The sequence below is a fragment of the Ixodes scapularis genome, unplaced genomic scaffold (genome assembly GCF_016920785.2).
Source record: "Ixodes scapularis isolate PalLabHiFi unplaced genomic scaffold, ASM1692078v2 PGA_scaffold9__187_contigs__length_104089568, whole genome shotgun sequence".
NCBI classification, from domain to species: domain Eukaryota; kingdom Metazoa; phylum Arthropoda; class Arachnida; order Ixodida; family Ixodidae; genus Ixodes; species Ixodes scapularis.
Genome location: NW_024609884.1, coordinates 92,891,211 through 92,916,672, shown reverse-complemented (window position 1 = coordinate 92,916,672; position 25,462 = coordinate 92,891,211). Strand labels below are relative to the sequence as shown.

Here is a 25,462-nt window from a genome sequence, read left to right as displayed (position 1 = left end):
GGTTTTAAGCAGCGGGGGGGGGGGGGGGGCAGGGTTATTTGGGTTATTTGAGTTGGGGGGGTGGCACGGTGGAGTGAAAGCTTGCACAGCTGAACATAGGAATCCCGAGTTTCATCCCTGCCCCTGCCCGTATCGATGTGGACGATCATTGTACCAGCATACGGTTGTGTATCACTACTGTGATGTAAGTTAAAGACCCCAGGATAGCTGTGGTACGTTTCACGGCACCTATCCACGTTATCGGACGAACCGAGCAGGCAGAAAACACGTGAAAACTGACCTTCAGAGCCTTCAGAATCTTTTGGTACAGCCCCAGTCGTGGCGTTTTGACGACACTGGCTAAATATCTCGTATACAGTGGAAATAACAGCCGCTCACTGGGGCTGACTAACTTCCACTTATCTAAACATACAGACAACGTAATTAGTAAGAAAGAAAAATACTCTGTTACTTCCTCCGCTTTGAGAGAATAGATTTAAAGCTGACATAACTACCCTTTTGCATAAAAACAAGTTAAAACAAATGCTGGGCTTTGCTGAACAAGCTACAGTCAATACTTGCAACAACTTCGGGCCAGGGACAAAGAAAAGCAAGTTACGGACTTTAAAAAATCATTTTTAAACAGAAAAGAGAATGTAAAACGTTTTAAATACTAAAAAGAAGATGAAATAAATCAAACAAATCAGCCTACTGTTGTGGCTAGGCCCCGAGAACAAGACGTTGTTGCAGCTTGATTAGTTTGTCGAGCTGGAGCAGCTCAAGCTCGAACCAGCTCATTACGCTGCTGCTGACAGAAAACCTGGGCCTGTGCCTGCTAATAGGCAACCTGACACTGACGTAGCTCCCCTCCACCTGCAGCAGGTGCAGCTCCTCCTTGCGCTGTTCCTCCTTCTTGACGGTGACCGCACAGGCCTCCTTCTCGGAAGCAAGCATCTGCTCAAAAGCATCAGTGCGGCCTCCAGTCGTCCTTACCCAGACGACCACACGTGGCGGCTGAGGAGGTAGAGCAGTCGGAAACCTGGTTGGTGAAGCAGCAACTGCAACCTCCATGGTGTTGCCTCAGTCCAGCGGCGGTGAGGCAGGCGAATCTGAACAAGCGCAACACATTGACGCCGAGTGTTACAGGCACGGTGAAGACACCGGAGAACTGGTAGAAACTGTCACAACGACCCCATTACACGAATGTTAAATGCCAACTGTTAGTAAACATGAAAGTCTTCCTTCCTTGTTCTGACCCTTTCCCTTCCGTGATACTCTCAGCAGCAGCAGCGCAGACTCCGAATGGTGGTTTCATCAAAAGAGACAGGGCTGTTATCTCAGACCTTGTTAGCCCTCGTGCAAACGTGTGGCGTATTCGTCATTAAACACGTCATTATCCAGACCCAAGGAATTTACTGTGTTCCTACGTGGTACCCCTTAAGGAGGAACCCACAAGTCGTATTCATGAAAACGCGGCTCATTGTCAGTTTTTAGTATTGCTACGAGACAGTATGGCAAAATCGAAATAATAAATAAACGGAAGAGCATCGACAGATTGTTTTTTTTTTTATAAATTAACATTGGAAGTTGTGTGATCTAGTAGCAACTAACCTTCGTGTGTACGTAGCAAATGCAATCTAAAGCCTTTACCCGGCATCATGTCAGTCGTCATGCTCGTTCACCGCGGCTATGGGAATGGCAGCTGGCAGCATTGAGAGCACCGGTCAACCAGCGCGGGTGCTGCCACTGTTGTGCGGGCTTGGCAGCCGCACTGCCATGTGGGGCACCAGTGCCCCACAAGCTGGAGGGACGAACTCATTGGTCAGCGGGTACGACACCAGTGCCCCCTCCTGCAATCAGTGGCCGAAGAATATCCTGCGACATCATCCATGAGTTGAGATGTACAGAGCACAACACAGAGAGAAAAACAAATCATACTACAACTAATGCGGTACAATTTGTTGTTCGACACTTAAAGGGACAATGAAGACGATCTTATTTAATTTTTTAAACGGTGTTTTTAGGTTTCTTGGGAACCTAGCACGCTGCCTAATTGTTTGTAGAGATTTGTGACGCGTATTTCTGTGCCTACGAAAGAACTGAAGAAACCCAAACTGAACTACCTCCATTCTCATTTCTGGGCCTCCGAAAACGGAGGTGACGTAGGGAGTGACGTCAAGTGTGAATAGTCGGTATCGGTAGTACTTAGGAGATCCAAACTCTGGTTACCGCGGTGGGTTATAGCAGCGCGGTGGCGCGGTCGTTTCGTCGGATCTGTCAACATGGACGACAATGCCGCTCTCGCGAGCGAGTTCGGGCTCCCGTTCAGTGGCCTAACACCAACGGAACGGAAGTGGACTCCGCCATCACCCGACGGAGACCGCCCAGCCGGCAACGAGCAGCCCGCAGGCTCCGAGCAGGGAAGCAGTGAGCAACATTTGCGCGGGCGAGACGAGAGCGGCGCGTTGCCGAAGGACAGGGACGCGGGGGAGATGCCGAGGGGAAAGCGGCAGTGGCTACGTTTACATGGATGCGACTGCAGCGCATCGGATCCAGTTAACGAATCGAATCGGTCCATGCAAACGGCTTGGATCGGATCGGATCCGATCCGATCCGATCCGCTGGGACGGGGTGGTTAGAGATGGTCAATCCGAATCGAGACTCTCCATGTATACGCTAGCGGATCGGATCGAGTGCTCGAGCGAGGGATTACGGGAGCTTTGCTTCGCCTGCCGCCAGGCAAACCGGAGACCTCGAAAACAATCTGAAGGTCACGAGGTTTGCGTTGTGATCCTTAGACACGAGGTGCCGCTGCTGGTCGATCCGAATCCATGTAAACTTAGTGGTTGAAGTGAATCCGATTCGCTAACTGGATCCGATGCGCTGCTGTCGCATCCATGGCTGAGTTTACATGGATGCGATCGTAGCGAATCGAATCGAGATTAACCGCCTATGATTGGGTAGACGAGGAAGGGAAAGGAGGATCGCGGGCGCGTGACTGGTCACATCTCGATTCGATGCGCCATGGTCGCATCCATGGAAACGTAGCCCATGTAAACGTAGCCATAGACAGGTTCCGGGAACCGGTTCCTCCGCGGGGGGCGCTCCCCAAGAAGGAGAAAATAAACAACACCATTTTTGGTTTTCACCAAAGTCGGACGTCCTCACTTTTCGTCGTCAAAGAACACGAACAGAAACCCACACGCATGGGCGTACCAACCGGGGGGGCAAGGGGGGCGCTTGCCCCCCAGTTTTCAGGGGGGGGGGGGTGCAAGGCATATGTTTTGCCCCCCCCCCCCCCCTGAAACAGCTGCCTGTTATGTATGACGCAACGGGCGCGGGGTGTGAGTGCGCACGTTCACGAGCAGTGTGCTCGAGCGTGGGTTCCTGACGCCATCGGGCAACCCACGGCTCCATGGAGGAGTTCTCTGGAAAGGGCTGGTCGTCGTGGGCGGAGCGGCTACGATATTACTTCGCAGCAAACGGCATCGGGAACGACCCAAAAAAGCGCGCCGTGCTCCTGACGCTGTGTGGTCCGACCACATTTGAAACAGTGAAAGCACTGGTGGCACCAAAGACGCCAAGTGAGTTTTCATTCGAGGAACTCGTCACCTTGCTCCAAGTTCACTTCGCTCCACGCCCGTCGGAGCTCTTCAGCCGGTGCAGACTTCAACGAAGAGACCAGCTACCGGATGAGACCGTGACTGCATACGTTGCAGCACTAAAAAAAACTTGCTTCAGATTGCAATTTTGGAACGGTACAGCGGCTGCGACCAGCAACTCTACAGCTGACCTGCCAAGCCGCTCGAACGCCGTGGAATCAGCTGGAACCGCGGCAAGTGGTGCGACTACCACCTCGGTCAACGTGACAATGCTCCCTGTGGACATTATGCTTCGCGATCCTTTTGTTTGCGGGCTTCGGGACGAACACCTGCAACAACGCCTCTTCGCAGAAAGGGACCTGACGTTTCTCAAGGCATTTGATATAGCCGTACGAGCAGAGAACGCCAAGGACCATCAGGCACAGGTCAAGCAAGACTTCCAGGAAGTCAACAAAGCAGAAAAATCACGTCTGACACACCAACAGCACGACGAGGCCACCGCAACATCTTCAACGCCGTGTTACCGGTGTGAAGAGCTCCACAGCCCGAGTTCCTCCAAGTTGCGCCCGGCGGAACTTGCAGGAACTTGCCCGGTATGACCCACCTTCTTGCAGATACTAAAAGAAGGTGGGTTGTATTGCAAAAGCTTGCACGAAGAAAAAAAAGGCTTCTGACAAGAGCGCCGTCCACCTGGTTGACCCACAGATAATTTCTGGCTCGGCTGCTCAAGGGTCAAGTCACTTAAGCTCACTGCACGACATCAACCGTTTAGAAGTGGGCCGACGGCAACGGAAAAACTCGTGGTGAGACTCCATGTGGAATGTGTCCCTCTGCAATTTGGCGTGGACTCGGGGGCGGCATGCTCACTTATCAGCGAAGAAACGTTTCGCGCAGCGTGGCCCAGGCAACCGCCCAAGTTCTCATGCGATAACGTCGCCCTGCATACCTGGTCGGGTGAAGGTCTGGAATCTCTGGGCACAGCACATGTGTGGGTACAGTACAAGAGCTTCAGAGTGAAGTTGCCGCTCCTCGTGATGAATTGTCCTCTGCCTCCTGGCTGCATTTTGCTTGGCCGTAATTGGTTCGAACCTCTTGGTACCAGACTGAGAAGTGTTCATCAAATCTTGCACGACAAAAGCTTCATCGATATCATCGATGAAGCTTTTGAACTTGAACCAGTACAAGGGTCTGGCCGTGAGTCTGGAGCTGCAAGAAACTGCTACGCTCAAGTTTCTAAAAGCACGAACAGTGCCGTTCGCACTGAAATCAGCGGTTGAAGCAGAATTACAGCGCCTCAGGGACCAAGCCGTCCTGGAGCCGACTCAACACCCAGAGTGGGCCACACCTGTCGTGGTGGTCCGGAAAAAAGACGGCACAATTCGACTATGCGGGGACTACCCCAGCACTATCAACGCCGTCGCACGGAGGGCTGCGTACCCTCTACCAACCATATCAGAAGTACTGGCAAAGCTCCGTGGAGGCAAGATATCCTCCACGTTAGATCTTGCATAAGCTTACCAGCAAGTCAAGGTCACCGAGAGCACTGCTTACATACTAACAAGAAACACCATCAAGGGTCTCTATCGGATCAAGCGCTTGCCATTTGGAGTGTCAGCAGCACCGGCAATTTTCAGCGGTGCATGGATACCTCACTGGCAGGGTTACCAGGAGTCAGATAGTGCCTACCTGGACGATGTCATCGTCTGTGGCTCCACACCGAAGGAGCACTCTCAGCGTCTAGACTCCCGTCTTTTCATGGTTTCAAGGAGCCGGCCAGCGACAACAGAAAGCCAAGTGCCGTTTTGGTGTCGCTGAAAGTCACCTACCTGGGACACCGAATCACCTCAGCGGGGATCCAGGCCACAGATGACAAGCTGAGGGCAATCAAGGAATTGCCCGAACCGACATCCAAAGCCACTCTACAGTCATTCCTTGGAATGCTTGCATTTTACGATCGATTCTTGGAAAACAGAGCCATGGTGGCTAGTGCACTATACAAGCTGCTGGAAAATAACGTTCCCTGGAGATGGGAGAAACAGCATGCTGCTGTTTTCAAGAACCTGAAGATGCTGGTACTAGACAAGACAATTCTGGCTCAATACGGTAACACAAAGCAGCTTATTTTGTCTTATGATGCTTCACCGTACGGCGTGGGAGCAGTCCTGGCTCAGGTAGATCAAGAAGGCAGAGAAGCTCCCTTCGCGTTCGCATCCAAGACACTGGGCGAGGCCGAGCGGAACTACTCACAATTGGACCGAGAGGGGTTGGCTGTGGTCTTTGAAGTCATACATTTCCACCAATATATCGCTGGACGCAATATATTGATTGCCACTGATCATCAACTCTTGCTCGGTATCCTAAGTTCCCAGAAGCCTGTGCCCCAGGTTCTGTCCCCAAGAATGCGACGCTGGTGCATTAAGCTATCGGTATACGACTACCAGCTGGTCTATAAACCAGGAAAGCAGCACCAGAACGCGGATGTGTTCAGTCGGCTAGCCTTGCCCTACAGCGACGATGAACCGTGTCCTCCAGGTGATGGGCTGATGATTGAGGTGCCAATGGGTTCACCCCTTACGGCCAGCAGGATAGCACGAATGACGCATGTGGACCCAGTTCTTTCCCGAGTCTTTCGAGCTGTACAGCGAGGAACTCTCCATCAGATAAAAGAGGCGATGTTCCTGCCTTTTAAAAAGGAAGTTACCGAGTTGTCGACACAGCGAGGATGTCTGATCTGGGGGTCCAGGGTCGTCATTCCAACCACTGCACGCGCCGAAGCAATGAATCTGTGGCAAGTTTGCTGCCTGTCAGGAGTCCAGACCGCTTCCTCACAAGGTATCCATGCCAACGTGAGATCAACCCATCTCAGCCCTGGGATACCATACACCTGGACTTCGCGGGTCCTTTGGAGGACCAGATGTTTCTCGTCATTGCAGACGCATACACCAAGTGGCTTGAGGTGCGCTACATGACATCTGCCACATCCATATCAGTCATTCGAGAGTTGCGAGCTCTATGTGTAACATTCGGACTACCAAAGGAGGTAGTGTATGACAATGGATCTGTCGTTGTGTCAAGCGTAATGACCGACTTCTATCAGAAAAACGCAATTCAAGCCGTAACCAGTGCTTCCTACCATCCGGAAGCTGAGCGGATAGTCGACGAACTAAAACTGGGATAGGCAAGGGACAAGAAAGGACTTCTGTGATTGAGAGTGGCGAGACTAATTTACAAGCAACATACAGCGGTATCTAATTCATCCGGAAAAAAACCTAACTTCATGATGTTCGGCCGCGAACTGGCTACAAAATTATGCAGACTAATGCCGTCCCCAGAACGAGAACGACAACCGCAAGAAAAGATGCCTGCATACAAAGCCTTCAAGGAAGGGGAGCCGGTGGTTGTCGTCAACTTCAGGGGAACTCCCAAATGGATCGACAGCAGACTTGTGAAAGAGATTGGCTACCGATCTTGGCAGATTGGAAGATAGAAACTGCTTAGGGAAGGATCCGGAGGCAGCTCAACTACATACGACGACGTTCATCTTCGTCAACTTTGCCCGCTGCGTGGGAAATCGACGGTTCTGACCGCCCTGATGTCTGTCGACGCCCACAAGACGCTTCTCCGCAGGAAGACCCAGCAGCTGGGGATCCCGGATCTGTAGCTACAGAACCACGCAGTAAAAATCCACCAAGGACTAGGCGTCTCTCAGACCGGTATGGTGACTACGTCTGAGGTTGGAGGGATGCAGGCACGTAGCCAGGGGGGAGGCCCATGGGGCCCGCCCCCCCCCCCCCCCCCGGAAATCTTCCATTTTGCATGGGTCCTCTTCTCCCCCCTCCCCCTCATACAGCATTTTGTCATGGGTGGGCCCTCCCGAAACAAGATCTTGGCTACGTGCCTGGAGGGATGTTATGTATGACGCAACGGGCGAGGGGTGTGAGCGCGCACGTTCACGAGCAGTGTGCTCGAGCGTGGGTTCCTGTCGCCATCGGAAGAAGGAGCTGCAGTGCAGCACACCGTTCCTCAGCATTAAATGATGTACATATTACTGCCACCGGGCAGGGCAAACACTGGCCGGCGGCACCCAAAGGATATCCAAGGGCACCGCCCCCCGGCCCTGGGGGGAGGGGGAGGTCTGGTTTCCCCCCCCCCCCCACTCTAAAACAAGTTTGTACGCCACTGCCCTCACGTGAACACTAGCGCCGCCCGAACGAACACTGGTCTTCAGTCGACCGTTAGAACAGCCATCTACAGCGAACAAATTTGGCATGGCTACCATTTTGCAGAATCCTTCGAGTACCGTGTTCCTAAAGTAAACACGACCCGACATATAAAAGCCAAACCTCCCGCGTGCTTTTTTTTTTTTCTTTTTATATATATTTTGTTTGTCCATCGTTGTCCGTTGCCCGTTTCGCGTACACCGTAGCAAATAGAAAAAAACAATTATGCTGCTTTATTTACGGTATATTTCCGGTCCGATTTATACTTTTCATGGTTATTCAAGAGGAAATTAGAACAGTATACCTAAAAATCGCGAACCAAAACATGAGTGAGCGCACGTCTCTCGTTTCGACCAATAGCTGCCGCGTCTCTTGTGACGTCGCGCTTCTTGGCCCCGCAACGGTCACGTGAGCTCCGCTTCTCCTGGCTTCTGCCGCAACTCTCGGGGCGTCACCCCAGTCGATGCCGGTACGATTATTACCGCGACTCTTTAATTGATTTGCGCGGCACGCAAGCGCCGGTTTCGGCTGAAATTCGGGCAACGTGGTCTGAGACGTGCCTGGAACCCAGTTCAATCGCCAAAAAAATATCCGAAATTGCCTTAATTGCTCCTTTAACCGCAAGAATGAAATGCGAATCAAGTGATGTCATACCTGTGCTGTTTCTTGATGTGTATGGAAAATGCTGGAGTCGGCTCAATGTAATCATCGACAACGGTCCTAATGCGGACACCATTTTTCAAATCAATAAAGTATACTACTACCTAAATTAAATTTGTGCCGGATTAATCATTCCGGTACAGTGTGCTTGTTTACCTCGCAAATAAATGACAATGGTTCGACACTAACATGGACACCTGAAAAAAGACAGCGGTCAACAACTGGACTCCAGCACGTGTCATGTCCACATAATGGCATTTCATAGGAGGTTACAATTAAGAAATGAGAGCTGGTAGTCAACTAAACCAGCACAAGATTTGTTTTTCTTCAAACGATTAGAACACAAGGATATGAGGTGTGTGGGATTCGACTTGCCTTACTGCACCACGAGGTCGATCCCACTCCGTAGCTCGATGTTGAGGACTGCTACGGCCGGGTCCGTCCGGAGGCTTCGGTGGGCTCCGAGGAGAGGAGTCACTCCAAAACACAAAGATACTGAAGAAGCGGGTTTATTTGGCTGCTGTGCCACCACGCTGTGCCCGTCGGCCAAACTAATAAAAAAAAAACGGAAAAAGGTCGGTGCTGTCGCATTAGACAGATTCACCTCGAGGGGGCCCACGCTGCCGTATTAGGTAGATTCGTGGAAAGGTGAAAGGCTCCAAAAAGAACAAGGCTCCGTGGCCCAGAGCCTTCCCCGACGAGAGTCACGGTCGCCGTTCGCGGCCGCTTATCTAGCCAGCGGAACATGGACGCGCCCGGGGTAGGTAGTGTGGCTTATTCCGCAGATGGCCCGCGTCCACAATCATTTCCGAAGGGTGAGCCGGAGGCACTTTCACCCAAAAGGGCGAGGATAGACACGCCCTCTTCGAGGAATGCAGCCTTGCCCCCGTATCCGGGATGACGTCGCCATAACGCTCCCACGGCCTGCGTGTGCTAGGCCTAGATAGGGAGACGGGAAACACGTGGTTCCCACACTCCTCCCCCCTTAAGGTTAAGGTAGGACTAAAAACAAAATTGGCCTACCGACTCTCAAACAAAAAAAAAAAACGAAACCGAAAAAAAAAACTACCGCGTCCGGTACCGATCCCCACATGCTGGGGCTGACAAATAAAAATATCTTCGGAGACGCTTCCGGCCTTGAAGTCCGTGGCTCACCATGGCGCAGGGACAGGACGATGTCTTGGCCGAAGTCCAGAAATGACGACGCCGGAGCGTCTCCTGACGGCGCGCCCCGACGTTGGCATCGGCACGAGCGCCCACCCGCAGTGCAGGTGGCTTGCAGGCGGGGTCCAGGCATCGGGACGGGAATCCACGGGTTGGGGCAGCAGCAGGGTCGCCGTGACGGCGAAGTGTGTCTGGGAATGACACTCGAAGTTCTTCAAAGGCAGCAAATCCCGGACGCCAGGTTCCCAGGGTTGGAGACGGAACCAGGCAGCAGGAGGACACGTGACGCCATCTTGATCCCAGCGGAAGTGACCAAGTCTTTCGGGCCGGCAGGGGGACAGCAGGGTTGGGCAGAAATACTCAAAAATGTATTTGGAAATACAAATACTGGGATACATTAAAATAGTAGCTAAAATACTGATACTAATATATATTTGTAAAAATGTATCGCGATACGTGTTCGAAATACATTTTAAAAAGATTGGAAATACAAATACAGGAATACATTTTAGGGAGGGCAGATATACAAATACAGAAATACTGGTAGTGGAATACATTTTCCAAATTTTTTGAGACGCCAAATGATATGAAGCTTGAAGTTTGAAGCGGGTGCTTTCGATCCCGAAATTACTCTCCTGTAGACTTGGCACTTTGCCTTGAAGGTAGGGGCTTCGGACTACAAGGAGTCTTCAATGGGCCCAAAAAAACGTTCCATGAAGGGCTGACCGCGTTCCCTTCCATGACATCCTGTCTGTCTGACGAGGGAATCCTGTCAACCTTGATCACATGATGTCACTGTGGAATGAACTAGTATTCTTTATCTGTAGGTGTGGCCTTGAACATGAAACTTTACCACGCTGCTGTATAAAAGGACAGTACGTACTTTCGTTGTAGGTTACCTCGTTGAAGATCGTGCATGCAGTGTCATTTGGAATTTTTGAGAATAGTGGACCACCTGAAGCATCTTGGAATACATGCCTTATCTTCTGTTATGGTTGCAAAAACGATACGGTAGCATCCCTGTTCTGAAGTTCCTTACTACCGACCCTCCGCCACCGACGCACGGATTGCAGTCCTCAAGTTTTGCCTAGCATTATCCAAACAGAGACCTCGTGGATTGCGAGCTGAGATTGTCGGCACAGGTGCGAGCTGTGCGAGAAACAGCGGTCTCGAGACGAGTCGCTGGAGTTCGTAGCCTGGGATGGCACAGCACGCCACTTCTGGCCTCCTTCCTGGGTTTCGGATCACCAGAGCAGCGGGTCAAGTTCACGTTGGTTGATGACGTACCCTTGAGCCGTGCAATGTTACGGGCGCAGCCGCAGATGCATTCGAATATGTGTTGAACTTCACAGCGTGAGTCTTCCTTTTTCAAGTCAACCACCGCCGGGCTCGTGCTGCAACGGAATGTGACTCAGCTTTGCCGGCTGGGTGTACTCTGAATTCTAAGGCGAGAGAGACGGTTAGCAGCGGGCATTGGATGCCAGTCAATAATGACTCAAGAAATCCCTACCTAAGGACCTGCGGCAGAAGATGCTCTGACTCCATTCCTGGCACGCCACCTAGCTCGAGTCCCCGACTACGCAACACTTCTCAGAAGAGAGAAGAGGACGCATAGAAAAATAGTTTGCAGAATCAAAAGGAACCTTGGTCAGCACAGTAACAACGCCCCAGCATCTCCTTGACTCTGGTGCCCTGAGAAGTAAAAAAAAAAAATGCGTTCGGACTTGTTTCTTTTTTTTTTTTTTGGGGGGGGGGGGAGTATTTCTCAAGAAATGTAACGAAATACATTTCATCCTGATTGTATCGCGATACAAAGAAACATTCCAAATGTATTTCGATGCAGGAATACAGATACTGGTGAAAAAATGTATCGCGATACAGAAATACAGATACGAAATGTATTTCTGAAATACTATCGCGATACATTTGTATCGCGATACTGCCCAACCCTGGGGGACAGGCAGCCCCGGCGATGATGACGTTGCCCCGGGAATGATGACGCTCCCCCCATTGTTTTCCTCCTCGTGGGCCGCGCCATGACACACACCCGCCAGGTACTGGAATGCAACCTGCGCTCTGCCCTCTCTCCCGTTTCTTTCCCCAAGAGAACCTCGGAAATTTCGAGCAAGGTCGAGCCGTCCAACTGAGGACACTCGACCAATCCCTGGGTGCTCAAGGACCCAGAGATAAAAAAGAGGCAGAAACAAAGGTGTCTTTTCTGCCGTGCGTCACGTGCATCGCACTGGCTCGGCTCGCGAAGTTATTGTGAAAATAGTTCAACGACTCCGCTTAATGTGAACACGGATGTCCACATACCAAGCTGACTCGCGTCACCCCGGACAATGAATTTGTTGGTGACTATTCGAAGAGGCAAAGTTCTTTGAAGCTGCTTTTGCTAACGATGCCTAATCGCTTCGATTTGCGGGCGCAACGAAATGTCAAATGCGCCACCCTGTCCTTTCTTGATATTGAAACGATGCAGAGCTGCAATCGGGCAGGCTTGCCAACATTTTTATTTTCCAAACATGTTAGCTTTTACCTTAGGCTAAAACCCAAATTCCTGTGGCCAGGTATTAGCCCCGAGAGCGAACACAAGCGTCGCTGCGGTCGCCGCGCCCTGATTGGGTGAGGTGTACCGTGACGTCAGCGCGAGTACCCCGCTCCGCGATCTCGCATCGGGTCGCTTCCCAGCACCGGTTTCCTGGTTTGGCGTTGTGTGCCGCAAGCTCTTCGAGGAGCCGGACTTTGTTTACCCGGTGTACAAGACGTTGAGTTAGGCCGATATCAACGTGCTTCCGTACATTTTATAAGCCTGCTTGTCCCTTTTACCTTTAAAATTGGGTTACAAATCCCGAAAACTATCGGCGGAGGCAATTACGCCGATGAACCTCCCCGTCCGTCCACACGACGCAAGGCAATCTTGAGAGGGGTCGGTGAAGCGGTGACGAAAGTGTTTCAGACGCTGGCATTCTGTTCCTTGCATGTTCATGATTTAGGACGATATTACATCCCGCTTTCAAGGCATCTGAAGCGGCCTTTATATCATGGGCCTTTCGGTGATCGGCAAATTAGCTCGCGACCCCGACTCTGCGCTGCCACTCTGCATGCGCTGGTTTGCAGATGTTTTAAAGGCCCTGCGTCTGATGATCTTTGAAGTGCTCATGGAACAGGGTTGTTTTACATAAATGTAGCTTCTTCCTGAATCAATTATATGGTTTATACGCGTATGCAGGCATATTTCTTAGAGGATTCACAATTACTGGAAATTTGTTTGTATGGTAGCAGCAAAAACGGCCGAATTTCCTCCAGTTGCCTCTATGATATGTAGTAAACTTCCCAAAATATGCACAGAAATAGTGCCGTAATTTGGAATGTTTATATTTTTTCCTGACATTCTTCATTCCAGTTGGTATTCGGAAAATACACCGTTTAGTCTCAATTGTCATTTTCATATATACTGCCGCAGGTCCCCAAAAGCTTCCTCAGCCTCCAAACTCCCTGCAACTGGACTCTCTGAAAACAGAGGAAAACAGGAGTATAAGCAAGCAATCGAACGTCTGTCCAGTGGTAGATGCAGCACTGGTAGCGGAAAATGTGGAACCTGTGAAGGGCGACAGTCTGCGTGAGAAAAGCTTCTGGTACTTTAGCTTTAGGACAATTCGATATAAGTAAAATCTCAATTTTAGGGCTTAATAGACTAATAACGAGCTAGACACCACAACTTACGTTTGTTATATATTACTTGAGGATAGATATAAACAAGGCCACAGATACCACCCGTGTAGTCCATTGAAATACTATCCGAATCCAGCAAAGGTCAAGTGCGAGCAATGTATATAATAAATGTTCCTTGTTTGTTTTTTACTTTGCCCCTACACTTGGGCTGTCTTACTTGTGATTCTCTCCCCATGGCCGAGACTGTATTTAGCACGTTGCTCGAGCAGCATGCAGCTTTTCTGCTCCGGCGATCTTGTTTAAAGACAGAAAAAAAAATAGTATACATAATTTGCCAATTTATTCGGACCATCAGCAGCGTTTATTGTGCGAGATGTAAATCTGTAGTGATGCCCCTGCAATTGTGGCTATATTTTTTTATTTTCACATACCAGCTGTGGTTCATGCGTTGCCTGGCCTGTCAGCCATGCTTAAAATGTTCGTTGAAGTTTCGCCTGCAGCTACAGGCCATACCTCAATAAAGGCTCATATAATGCGGTCTTGGGCTTGGACTCTTCGCTCAATGGAATTTGCCAATAGCCTTTGACGAAGTCTACTTTCGAGAAGTATTTCTTCTCTCCAGCCGCAGCGAAGACCGCGTCAGCACGGGGCATGGGCTCCGAATCGGCAACCAACACGTCGTTCAGGCGCCGGAAATCAATGCACAGGCGGTTCGTGCCGTCCGGTTTCTTGACCAAAAGGACTGGAGCGTTGTAGGGCGACTGAGATTTCTCAATTATTCCGAGTCGCTCCATCTCCTGCACCTCTCTTTCTACGCCCTCTCTCGTCGCAAATGGAAGCGGATACTGCTTTACGTGGACCGGAGTGTCGGTAGTGAGCTCTAACCGGCACTCGGCCCAGTCCGTCTTACCCGGGACATCAGAGAAAATGCACGAGTGTTCTGAAATCACATCTCGGAGCTGTTTCTGCTGATCCACCCCCAAACAATCAGAAAGCCTCACATCTCGCTCGTCCTCGGATTGCCGAAACGCTGGAACAGGAATGGCTCCATCGCTGTCCGAGTCTGTGACGTCGCAGATCGCCTGGCACACCCTTTCCACCGGTTGGCTTCCCCGTTCTTCGTACTTTTTCAGCATGTTAGCATGAAAAATCTTTCTCCCCCCTGCTGTCTCGATGATGTAGTCGGCCTCTCCCTTCTTCTCCTTGACCTCGAAAGGCCCTTTCCACTGAAGCAGTAGCTTGTTGTTATCGGTAGGCAGCAGAATCAGCACTTTGTTTCCTGGTTGGAAGAACCTTTCTTTAGTTTTCCGGTTGTACATCTTAGCGTAGCGTGCTCCGGCCTTTGCGAGCTCCTCGTGCCCTAGCTTGCAGGTCTCTTCCAGCCGATTTCGGAGGTCGAAAACGTGGTGATAGGTTGTCTTCTCCTCCTCGTCGAGGTGGTGGTTCGTCCACAGCTCCTTCAAAATGGCCAGGGGTCCCCTCACATGCCGCCCATACAACAGCTCAAAGGGCGAGAAGCCCAAACTTGCCTGGGGGACCTCCCTGTACGCGAAGAGCAACGGCGCCAGGTAGCGGTCCCAGTCTCTCGGTTTTTCGGCGCACATTCTCTTTAACATCAATTTCAGGGTGCCATTGAATTTCTCGACCATCCCATTTGCCATAGGGTGGTACAGCGTTGTATGCAGCTGGCGTATGGAGAGAAGTCGGGCAACCTCCTTCATCAAATCAGAAGTAAAATTGGTGCCCCGGTCGCTTAGGACTTCGTTCGGGACGCCAAATCGAGAGAACATTTCTACTAGCGCCTCAGCGACCCTCTCCGTCTCAATACGCGGCAGCGCCACGGCCTCCGGGTATCGGGTCGCGTAATCCATTAGGGTCAGGATATACCGATTTCCATGCTTGGAAGGGGGCTGGATTGGGCCCACGATGTCTATGGCCACTCTTTTGAATGGGGTTTCAATGAGCGGCGCCTTCCCCAGTGGCACACGGGTTACTCTGCCCTTTGGGATTGTTCTCTGGCATATGTCACATGATGCGACAAATCTCTTCACGTCTGCGGTGATGCCCGGCCAGAAAAATTCCTCCAAAATTCGGTCCTTTGTCTTTTGCACGCCCAAATGACCGGCCATTATTCCGTCATGTGCAGTTTTTAATACCGCTTCTCGATGGCACCTGGGGACGACCAGCTGACGCACCACGTGTCCGGTTTTCTCGGTGTAGCTGCGGTACAGTAGCCTACCCTCCCGGTAGAATTCGATATTTCCTTCGGAATCCCTGCACGTCAGTTTCTTGCGAATCTGAGAGAAGCACGGCTTGAGCGACTCGTCCGCTTCCTGCTCATCCGCGTAATCCCTGTTTAGCGGCTGTGCTGGGACGTCGGGGGCTTTGAGGGTTTGGAACCCTTGGGGTTGGTTCCTCATATGCGAGCGCGTTACAACTGCTGCTACAGCTTCCTCATCAGCGGGCTGGTTGCTGATGGGTTGTTCCACTGCCGCCTTTGGGTCGTCGGGTGCCCTCGCGCCTTCTATATTTCCAAGGATTAGGTCATAGAGCGGCTCCGCCATGCAGAGCGCCGTGATGACCCCTGAATAGTACGGGGTGTCGATCTCGACCCGCGCTTCGGGCAGCATCCTGGCTGTTCCATCGACTACATAAACGGGCCGGGTCTCTCCTGTGAGCTGATCGTCGTGGATGAGCTCTCTTCTTATAATCGCCGTATTGCACCCGGTGTCTCGCAATACCGAAATCGGTTTGCCCTCATACGTTCCGGCGACCACCGGCAGTCCTTCGACTAGAAACTTTGGCTGTGTTATCATGACTGCATTCACGACGGGGATTCTTTCCCCATTCTTCAGCTCAAGGTAGCCGTCGCGAATGCCCTCCCGATTTGTCACCCCGACGGGGGAGTAAACGCACGATGCCTGAGGCCTATCGTTTGTTCCCGACCGGCACGCGTCGGCCTTGTGGCCCTTTCGCCCGCACTTGAAGCAGGTAAGGCTGTGGTTGTTAGTGGTGTGGACCCGGCAGTGTGAAGCCTGATGTCCAACACGGTTGCAAAGATAACAGCGAGGCGCTGTTCGTTGACTGCTTCTTTTCTCGTCAGTTTCGGGCCTCCCGATATCATCTCGGTTATCCTTCTTTACTTTGGCGAGGTTAAGGCTTCCCTGCGCTTCTAGAAACTGGTCGGCTAGATCCAGCATCTCTCCCAACGATTTCGCCTTCCTTTCCTTCAGATAGAGCGCCATGTTGGAATGACACCCATGTAGGAACCTTTCCTTAATCAGGAGCTCTCGGAGGTCTTTGAACTCGTGTTTCGTATCGGACAGCTCGATCCAACGATCGAAATAGTGGCTGAGACGCGCCGAGAACTGAGTTGCGGTCTCACCGTCCGCGGGTTGCCTGAATCGAATTTGTCCCGAAAGCCGTCCGCCGTGAAACGAAACCGCTTTAAAAGGGCTGTCTTTATCTTGGAGTAATCCGCTGCATCACCCGGCGGCAACCGCCCGTAAACACTGAGTGCTTCCCCGCTCAGACATGTTGCTAGAGCTGTAGACCACTGGCTCTCTGGCCACTTCTGGCTTTCCGCAAGGCTCTCAAACCGTCTAATATACGCGTCTAGGTCATCCTTCCGGTCATCGAACGGGATGAGGAGCTTGCTTGTGTTCAGTTTCAAGCTTGGCTCCGCGTCTTTTCCCCGGCTCCCTTCCTTTTCTCTGGTCTCCTTCTCCAGCTGCTGACACTCTATTTTCAGGCGCATAAGCTGAATCTGACGCTCGTCAACCTCCTTCGCGGCTGTGCGCTCATCCTCTGCTGTCTGCCGTGCAAACACTCGATCCTCTCGCTGTTTATCTTCTACCCATTTTCGGAGCTCAGCGCCCGCCAGGCCAAGCTGACTACCCATCGCTAGCAACTTTTCCATTTCCATGCTTCTATCTCCGAAACACTTTCAACAACCCCAACGGGCGCTCACAAAAGGAAATCCGGTTCATGCATCGTACGCCTCAAATAACGCGGCACATTTCCAGAACTCGTCTCCCTCTCCAGTCACCACGTTTCCTTTGCATCGAACGTCCTGTCGCGGACGCCAGTTAATTGTCACGAGCCCGGCGACGACGGAAGGTCATCACCGAGACATGACAATAAGGGGGTGGTCGTACGATGCCCGGCGTAGCCGGTAAGCAAACGCAGAGAATGAGACGGAGACGTGTTATAAGTTAACAACAACAAAACCGTGTTTATAGGCTCGAAACGAACATATTGTCACGAATTAAAGGGACCATGAAATGATTTTAAAATCGAGTTTCATCCACCGCACGTCGTAAAAGGTGTGAAAAGAAACACAAAAACACAGAAATAGGGAGCCAAAAAAAATTATTTGCTATAGAACTTTTAAAAGAAAACTGGACTCTTTTGCGCCTTCCTTCCTTCGCCTGTTCACTACGATGCATCCGCGGAAATGGAGCACGTCAGCCAAATCCACGTCGCCTATTGGGTAAGAGCCTACCTCACCAGCACCGCGATCGTAAACAATAAACAGCCGGCGAATGTTTCCTAAAAGTTTTGTTAAATAATATTCAGATCCACATTTTGTAGCATAATTAGAGATGTGTGGCGAAAATTGCCAAATTTGAATGCTGAGAGCCAAGCGCCATCTATCGTGTGGTAAACGAAGCAACTACTGCGCGTGCGCAGTAGGGCAGGGCCGACAGTTACTTGGGTGGCGGCCAGCGGCGAACGTTTATTTTCTTTGTTTTCCTTCCTCTCAAAACTCTGACTGACTGAACGTTTATTTTTCTACGTGTTCTTCCCGCGCGTGCCGACTTCAAGCAGCAAGAAAACAGTACTTAAAACAGACCACGACGAAGAAGAACGCTGGATCCACCGACTCCGACGAAGCGTATAGGCCTAGCAGGCATTCCGACTCGGCGCTGCGTTGCTTCGTCGCAAGACCGTCTGCCTACGATCGGCTGGCGTGCTAAATGGAATATGCCCGCGCGACCCTTGTGGACCCTTCCCGTATTATAGTTTGATCACTGACCTCAATTCTAGATTAAGAGGTGAGGTCAATCTCTTCCCCTTGTTTTCCGAGGCAGTGTTGACGAACACTCGTCGAAAAGGGACTCTCGTCGATTCTATCTTCTTCTTTTGTGTGATATAGAGCTGAAATAAACGCCGTATGGATTACCTTCGTAACACGGTATGTACACTTTGTTATTGGTATGCCATTTTTATTCTGACAGACTGCACGCCACTGTCGAGCTATAACAGTTCGTGGGAGGTATACGTATAACCCCGGTCCAACCTTTCTTTGCCGAGTGTCGCGTCAGTATCGAGTTGCAATCGTAAAAGAACGGTCCCGAAGCGCTTACCAACAGCGCGAATACAAGACTTCCATCAAGCGCGCGCGTCCGCTCCGAGTGTAAACAGGTATTTACGTGGCTCTTGCTGACACTCGTAGTTCAAACGTATCTTTTTTAACGTCGGCTCGCTCCTGCATCTCCGAGGCCGCGACAAACGCCATCTACGTCGCTTTGCAAACGACTGACACGGGCCGGCCCTTCTGCCAACAATGACGGGGTGGTTGACTTCTGGAGTCTTCACCGGAAGACTCGCTGCACTTCCCAACAGGCATACCGGCGTATGGGACTAGTCCCATGCTGTCGCTGTAGCGCAACATATCTCATTGAATTTCGCTCAGCTGCGATGCGGCGATGAGAGGCGCCGATTCAGGAAATACGTCGGTGACATCAGCGCAGTAAAACCTACCGGCGCACCCCAACTCGTTGCCGCTAACACTCCCATTCTCCTACTGCCAAGAGAACTTCCGGTTCCGGAAACGGTCTACGTCACGGCTTCTTTTGCGGTCAGTCGGAGAGAATGAAAAAGTCGATATTTCAATAATTTTTTGTGTAGAAGTTAATAAACCGAGACAAAAACGGATGCCTGTTCGGCATTCAGTGAACATTGACGGTTTAATGTAAAAGTTATCTGGAAAAAGTAAAAAGGTCATTTCATGGTCCCTTTAAGGCGACGAGAAAGCAAAGAGTAAACTGAAAATAAAGGTTTAATGGGCGAACTTGTGCCAACCAAAAATAAGTAACGAAAGCGCGTCGAGGCAGTAGAAAAGCAGGCGGCGATTCGGCGGCGAAGCAGAGCGGGAGCGAGACTAAAGGTAGGTCCGGCGCTTCCTCGAGCCGCTCCTCGACTTGAGTTTGGGGTGTCATGGCGGCATGCGAGTCGTTCGCGGAGTTCGTGCACTTCGTTTTAAGCGCAGAAGAGATCCTCTACGATGACGCAGGCGACAGCGAATCGAGACGTGTGACGAGACGAAGTTTCAGAGAACGCCTGAACCCGCTGGAACACTTCAGTGACCTTGAATTTCCTGTGCGGTGCCGCTTCACGAAGGCGACCGGCGAGCACTCTGCTGTCTCTGCCAGGAGCGCGAGTACTCGGAGCCTACCGCCCTCAACGATGCTGCAGCTCCTCGTTGTTTTGAGCTTTTATGGTGCCAGGACGTTTCAAGTTGTTACGGGAACGATGTGAACATGCCGCAGCCGACTGTGCGCCGGATTGCGGAGCGAGTTTCGCGGCCCCTCGCGCGACTGGGTGCATTGACAAGAGGACCCGGCGGTCCCGATGTGGAAGTGTTCTCGAAACAGAAATGGATACTTCTCCATCAACGTGCAGGTAAGTTCACCCCTGTTGTTTGCGTTAGGAGTGCCAAACTTAATTAATCAAACTGTACGCTGAGATACGATATCGTAGGTCTAAACTCTGACGTAACGATATCAATTAAAACTTTAAAACAAATCTGTACCCGGCGACAGTTTGCACGACCGAGCGTGAACGTACTCCCGTTCTTATGAAGAAAAAAAAAAGTCATTAAATGGTTGCCGACTCTTGTGAGAGCACAGAAATATGTTAAAATAAAACGAACTCCCGATCGGGTTACCGAGCACAATGATAGTAGCGGCCCGAGCGCACCCTCCTTGCAAGAATGATCATGACCAAAGCACATTTCCAGTGAATGTGGGATGAGACGATGTCTGTTGCAACACAGTCTCATCCCAGATAAACCTTTTTGATCGTCAGATTCTCAGACATGAAAACCTAAAATAAAATTAAATTAAAATTGAAAATGATGAGCGAATGTTTACTTTCTACGTATACACATGAAAGCATTCATTTGGTGGCATTCACTAAGTTGTCTGTGCAATTGTTAACTACAACAGTCCCATATGTAAACAGTTTTTCTGTCTGCATGTGCTTGTGTCGTGTAAACCAAACTGCACGGCGAACACCCACTGCTCAATAACATTTGTTATTCATTGAGGTTGGTTGTTTGTTGGTTCTTGGCATTTGTTGCTTAAATTAAACCGTGGCTTACGAGTCCACAGAAATATACAATAATGTAGGAAACATACGCCGATACCACACCATTCGCAGGTTGACATCCTTCGGCAAGCAGCAGAGTGTACTGAAAATACAACTAGTACCAAAGTCCATTTCGTACAGCATACCACCCGAACCAGACTGATGCCTGCAGCCATCTAAAAGAGACTTTCTGAAGCTTAAGATGTGCGCGAAGGGACATTATCCACTCACAACAAAAAGCTGTGTGTGTACATCTGATGAAGGGTGTTATCATACACAGCACTTTCTATCGAAAACAGTAGTCTGAGCATTAATCGGACATACACGACTCCACAAACCAGTCCCACATTTTCTATTCAAACAATAAATGTGCTGTATAGTTCTTCATTTTTGTCTTATGTAGGTACCAAAAGGCCCACTTCTGGACTGGGAACTCGGTGCAGCGGGCCTAGGCACTTTTCGTGCCTCGACATGTGCTAGCAGCACAAGCCTGAATGGTCAGCTGTGATGATCCCTGGTGGACTTGCACTGCAAAACTTGGCCCACCTGCAGAACGAGCCACTTCCCGCTCTACCAGTCCCACCCCCCACTGACGGTGCTGAAGGCAGCCTCATCTCCCATCGACTTCAGACCCCGTGGACACATTCAACGGGGCATGGGTGAGGGCTCAACTCGTTGCGTGGTGTTTCAAGTAGGAACTGAATGCAGAGCATGTCCTTTTTAGCTTAGGTCACCGAAGAATCAAATCACTGGCCATGTTAAAGCTCAAAATGCAATCGGGCCAGAAACAAATCAACCTTATACTATGGCCACACACTTTCTAATTGGTCTATTTGACTATAGCTAGTTGGTCACCACAGATTGTTGCAATGTCTTTGTTCTACTCAGGTTCCCGCTGAACAACAGTGTTTGAAACTATGCTGGTGGTTGCTTTTTTATCAATCTTCCAAAAGAAGCAAGACCAACTTGTCCTCTTTGTTGTGGAAACAATTTGCTCGAGAACAATTCAATATTTGTCATCACAGAAAGCAGGAGGGTAGCAGGATACAAAGAAAGTGAGAAGCTTCAGGTAATTACATTAAAATAACTCAAAATTTTGCCGTGTTCAGACTCGAGACTTTTCAGCGAGTTGTTCAGTGCACATTTGTTTGAAATAAACTTATACATGAGAATGTCTGAAATGATGTCTTGCCGCTGTGACCCCACATGAAGAGTTTTCGGTTAGAATAAATATTACAATAGCGCAGCTATTCCTTGTGAGGACACCTTCGGATGTTAGGCAGTCAAGGGTGTCCTACCCAACAGTTACTTACACAGCATGCAGGACCCATACACTCAAACTGATGGCATCACACTACGTATTACTGAATGCAAGCCTGAATGAGGTGAGCACCGTACCAGGGTTTAGCTGGAACTGCTGCTCAGTTACTGTATCACTGTGTGGTCAGCTGCAAACTTGGGCCCAATAGCTACGTCGGCACTGTAGTAGTGTGCAGTGAAAAGGCAGTGAAGTCAAATTTGGGGGTTTTACGTGCCAAACCAATGACGGGCATCTGGCACGCCCCAGCAGAGAACTGAGGATTAATTTTGACCACCTGGGGATCTTTGGACAAGCAACCAAAAGCTCTGTGACACGGAGCCACCTCCGCAATGAAAAGGCAGTGGGCAAGCCTCATCAATGTGGTGTCGACTTTACTCTGGTAGGCGGTGCAAGTTCATAGAGGATTGCGAGGCACAAACCCCTGGACAGGAAATGAGACGTCTTAACTCAATGAAAACTATGGCAAAACTCTGTGACAACAGCATTTAATGAACGAGGCTGCACATGGACAACACAATAATAAAAGAGACATTACATAAATAACAGTGGCAATGTTTAGGAAACACCTGGCTGCACATTCAAACAGATTCCTAATTTCCATCAAGGGGATCGGTGGTCAACTGCATTAACGGATCACAGCTTGGAGCACGTGGAGTGAAAGCTCGCACAGCTGAACATAGGAATCTTGAGTTCAATCTCTGCCTCTGCCTGTATCGATATGGATGAACATTGTAACATCATGCGGTTGTGTATCACTACTGTGATTTAAGTTAAAGACCCCAGGATAGCTGTGGTACGACACTGGCTGAATATCTCGTCTACAGTGGAGATCAGTTGCTCACTGGGGCTGACTAACTTCCCGTTGTCTAAACATACAAACAATGTAATTAGTAAGAAAAAAAATACTCGGTTACTTTTTAAGTTTTAAAAGAATAGATTTAAAGCTGACGTAACTGCCCTTTTGCATGTTCACTACAAATAGCCAATAGAGAAACAAGTTTAAAAAAATGCTAGGCTTTAACGAGCGAGATACGGTCAATACTTGTAACAACTTCAGGTCAGGGATAAAATGATGCAAGTTACAAACTTTAATAAAGCATTCTTAAACACAAAAGAGAATGTAAAACATTGTAATTACTAAAGAGGAAGATGAAACAAATCGAATAAATCAGCCTACTGTTGTGGCTGGGCCCCGAGAACAAGCAGTTGTTGCAGCGTGATTAGTTTGTTGAACTGAAGCAGCTTAAGCTCGAACCAGCTTGTTACGTTGCTGCTGATGGAAAACCTGGGCCTGCGTCTGTTAATAGGCAACCTGACACTGACGTAGCTCCACCTGCAACAGGTGCAGCTCCTCCAGTTGGTGCGGCCTTTAGTTGTCTTCACTCGGACAACCACACGTGGCGGCTGAGGAGGTAGAGGAGGTGGGGGCTTGGTTGGTGGCGTAGCAACCGCAACCTCCATGATGCCACCCCAGTCCAGCAGCGGTGAGGCAGGTGAATCTAGGCAAGCACAACACATTGACACCGAGAGTTACAGGCACATTGAAGACACCGGTGAACTGGTAGAAACTGTCACAACGACCTCATTACAGAAATGTTAAATGCCAACTGTTGGTAAACATGAAAGACTTCCTTTCTTGTTCTGACCCTTTCCTTTCCCTGATACTGTCAGTAGCAGCAGGGCAGACTCCAAATGGTGATACCGTCAAAAGAAACAGCGCTGTTATCTCGTCCTTGTTGGCCCTCGGGCACACGTGTGGTGTATTTGTCAATAAACATGTCATTATCCAGACCCAAGGAATTTACTGTGTTCCTACGTGGCACCCCTAACAAGTCGCATTCATGAAAATGTGGCTCATTGTCACAGTTTTTAGCGTTCCTACGAGACAGTATGCCAAAATCGAAATAAAAAACGGAAGAGCAGACTGATTTTTTTATAAATAAACATTGGAAGCTGTGTAATCAAGTAGCAACCAAACTCCATGGGTACGTAGCAAATGCAATCGAAAACTTTTACCAGGCATCATGCCAGTCGTCATGCTCGTTCACTGTGGCTTCGGGAATGGCAGCTGGCAGCATTGACAGCACCGGCCAACTAGCGCGGGCGCTGCCACTGTTGTACGGGCTTGGCAGCCGCATTGCCATGTGGGACACCAGTGCCCCCACAAGATGGAGGGACGGGCTCATTGTTCAGCGGGTGCGACACCAGTGCCCCCTCCTGCAATGAAAGGCCGAAGAATATCCTGTGACAGCATCTATGAGTTGAGATGTACAGAGCACAACGCAGAAAGAAAAACAAATCATACTACAACTTATGCGGTACAATTTGTTGTTCGACACTTAACTGCAAGAAATAAATGCGAAACAAGTGATGTCATACCTGTGCTGTTTCTTGATATGCATGAAAAATACTGGAGTAGCTTAATGTGATCAGCGACAACAGTCATATTGTAGACACACAACTTTTCAAATCAATAATGTATACTTCTACCCATATTAAATTTGTGCCAGCTTAATCATGCCAGTACAATACGCTGGTTAACCTCGCAAATAAATGACAATGGTTGCACACTAACATGGACACCTGAAAAAAGGCATCTGTCAACAATTGGACTCCAGCACGTCACATGTTCACATAATGGCATTTCTTCGGAGGTTACAATTAAGAAATGAGAGCTGGTAGTCAATTAAACCTGCACAAGATTTTTTTTTTTCTTCAAAAGATTAGCACACAAGGAGATGAGGTGCTAGGTCTAATTGACGTAGTCGAAACTCCTACTTAGCGTAACTTCTACGTGCACTAGTGTCAGTTTCGTGCGTCACGTTTTTCTTTATACGTCCAGGTTTCCTCTCTAATCTCAAAAAAGGGGCCGGAGGCTAAGGTAGTGTAGTGCAACAAGAATGTTCGCAGCGTAATTTTAGCTTGGATATAGCACAACACGCAAAGTAAGTTGTCGATGTCGGCACAAGAATCACCAAAGATAGCGACAATTCACCGTCACTGCCCACCTACGGCCTCGACAGTAACGTGCTTGACTAGCTGCAGGTGGCCACAGCAAAGTCCCTTGCAGAGTTATTTAGTACACACGTCCTGTCATGTGATTTTGCGAACCCGTTGCGCTATTCTGCCCAAATATAGAAATTGCTTACACACCTGTTGCGTGGATGCCCGGATTCTTCTCGGAGTCTGTTTTCTTCCACTTGGGTTAACCTAGGGTGCCTTCATGTGCGCTTTGCTTAGGGTGGAGACATCTCGCCATTTTGTCCCACACATTTATTTTTCTTTTTTGTTCAAAAGCGCGCGAAAGAGCGTGTCCCTGCACGCGTTTGTGGCGCTGACTGTGCTATGGCGACATTTTGTTTTCGTCAATTTCTTTGTATTTTACCCGTGAGCGCGTGCTGTCGGCATCGGGTACTACAAAGGGTGGCATCACCCTTAACAGAAGGACATTGAGGCACCCTAGGTTA

The 25,462-nt window shown here is 49.8% G+C and overlaps 1 long non-coding RNA gene and 1 pseudogene across 1 annotated transcript; both read right to left on the bottom strand.

Annotated features, from left to right (window-relative positions):
• Positions 1-699: 699 nt before the first annotated feature.
• Positions 700-17,540, bottom strand: LOC121047996 (annotated as a pseudogene).
• Positions 17,541-23,459: 5,919 nt separating this feature from the next.
• On the bottom strand, positions 23,460-25,254 carry LOC115310408. Its single transcript, XR_003916852.4, has 3 exons — positions 25,149-25,254; positions 24,012-24,212; positions 23,460-23,494 (listed from the first exon to the last, which is right to left on the bottom strand). It is a non-coding gene; the product is annotated as an uncharacterized LOC115310408 (long non-coding RNA).
• Between the last annotated feature and the right edge of the window lie 208 nt (positions 25,255-25,462).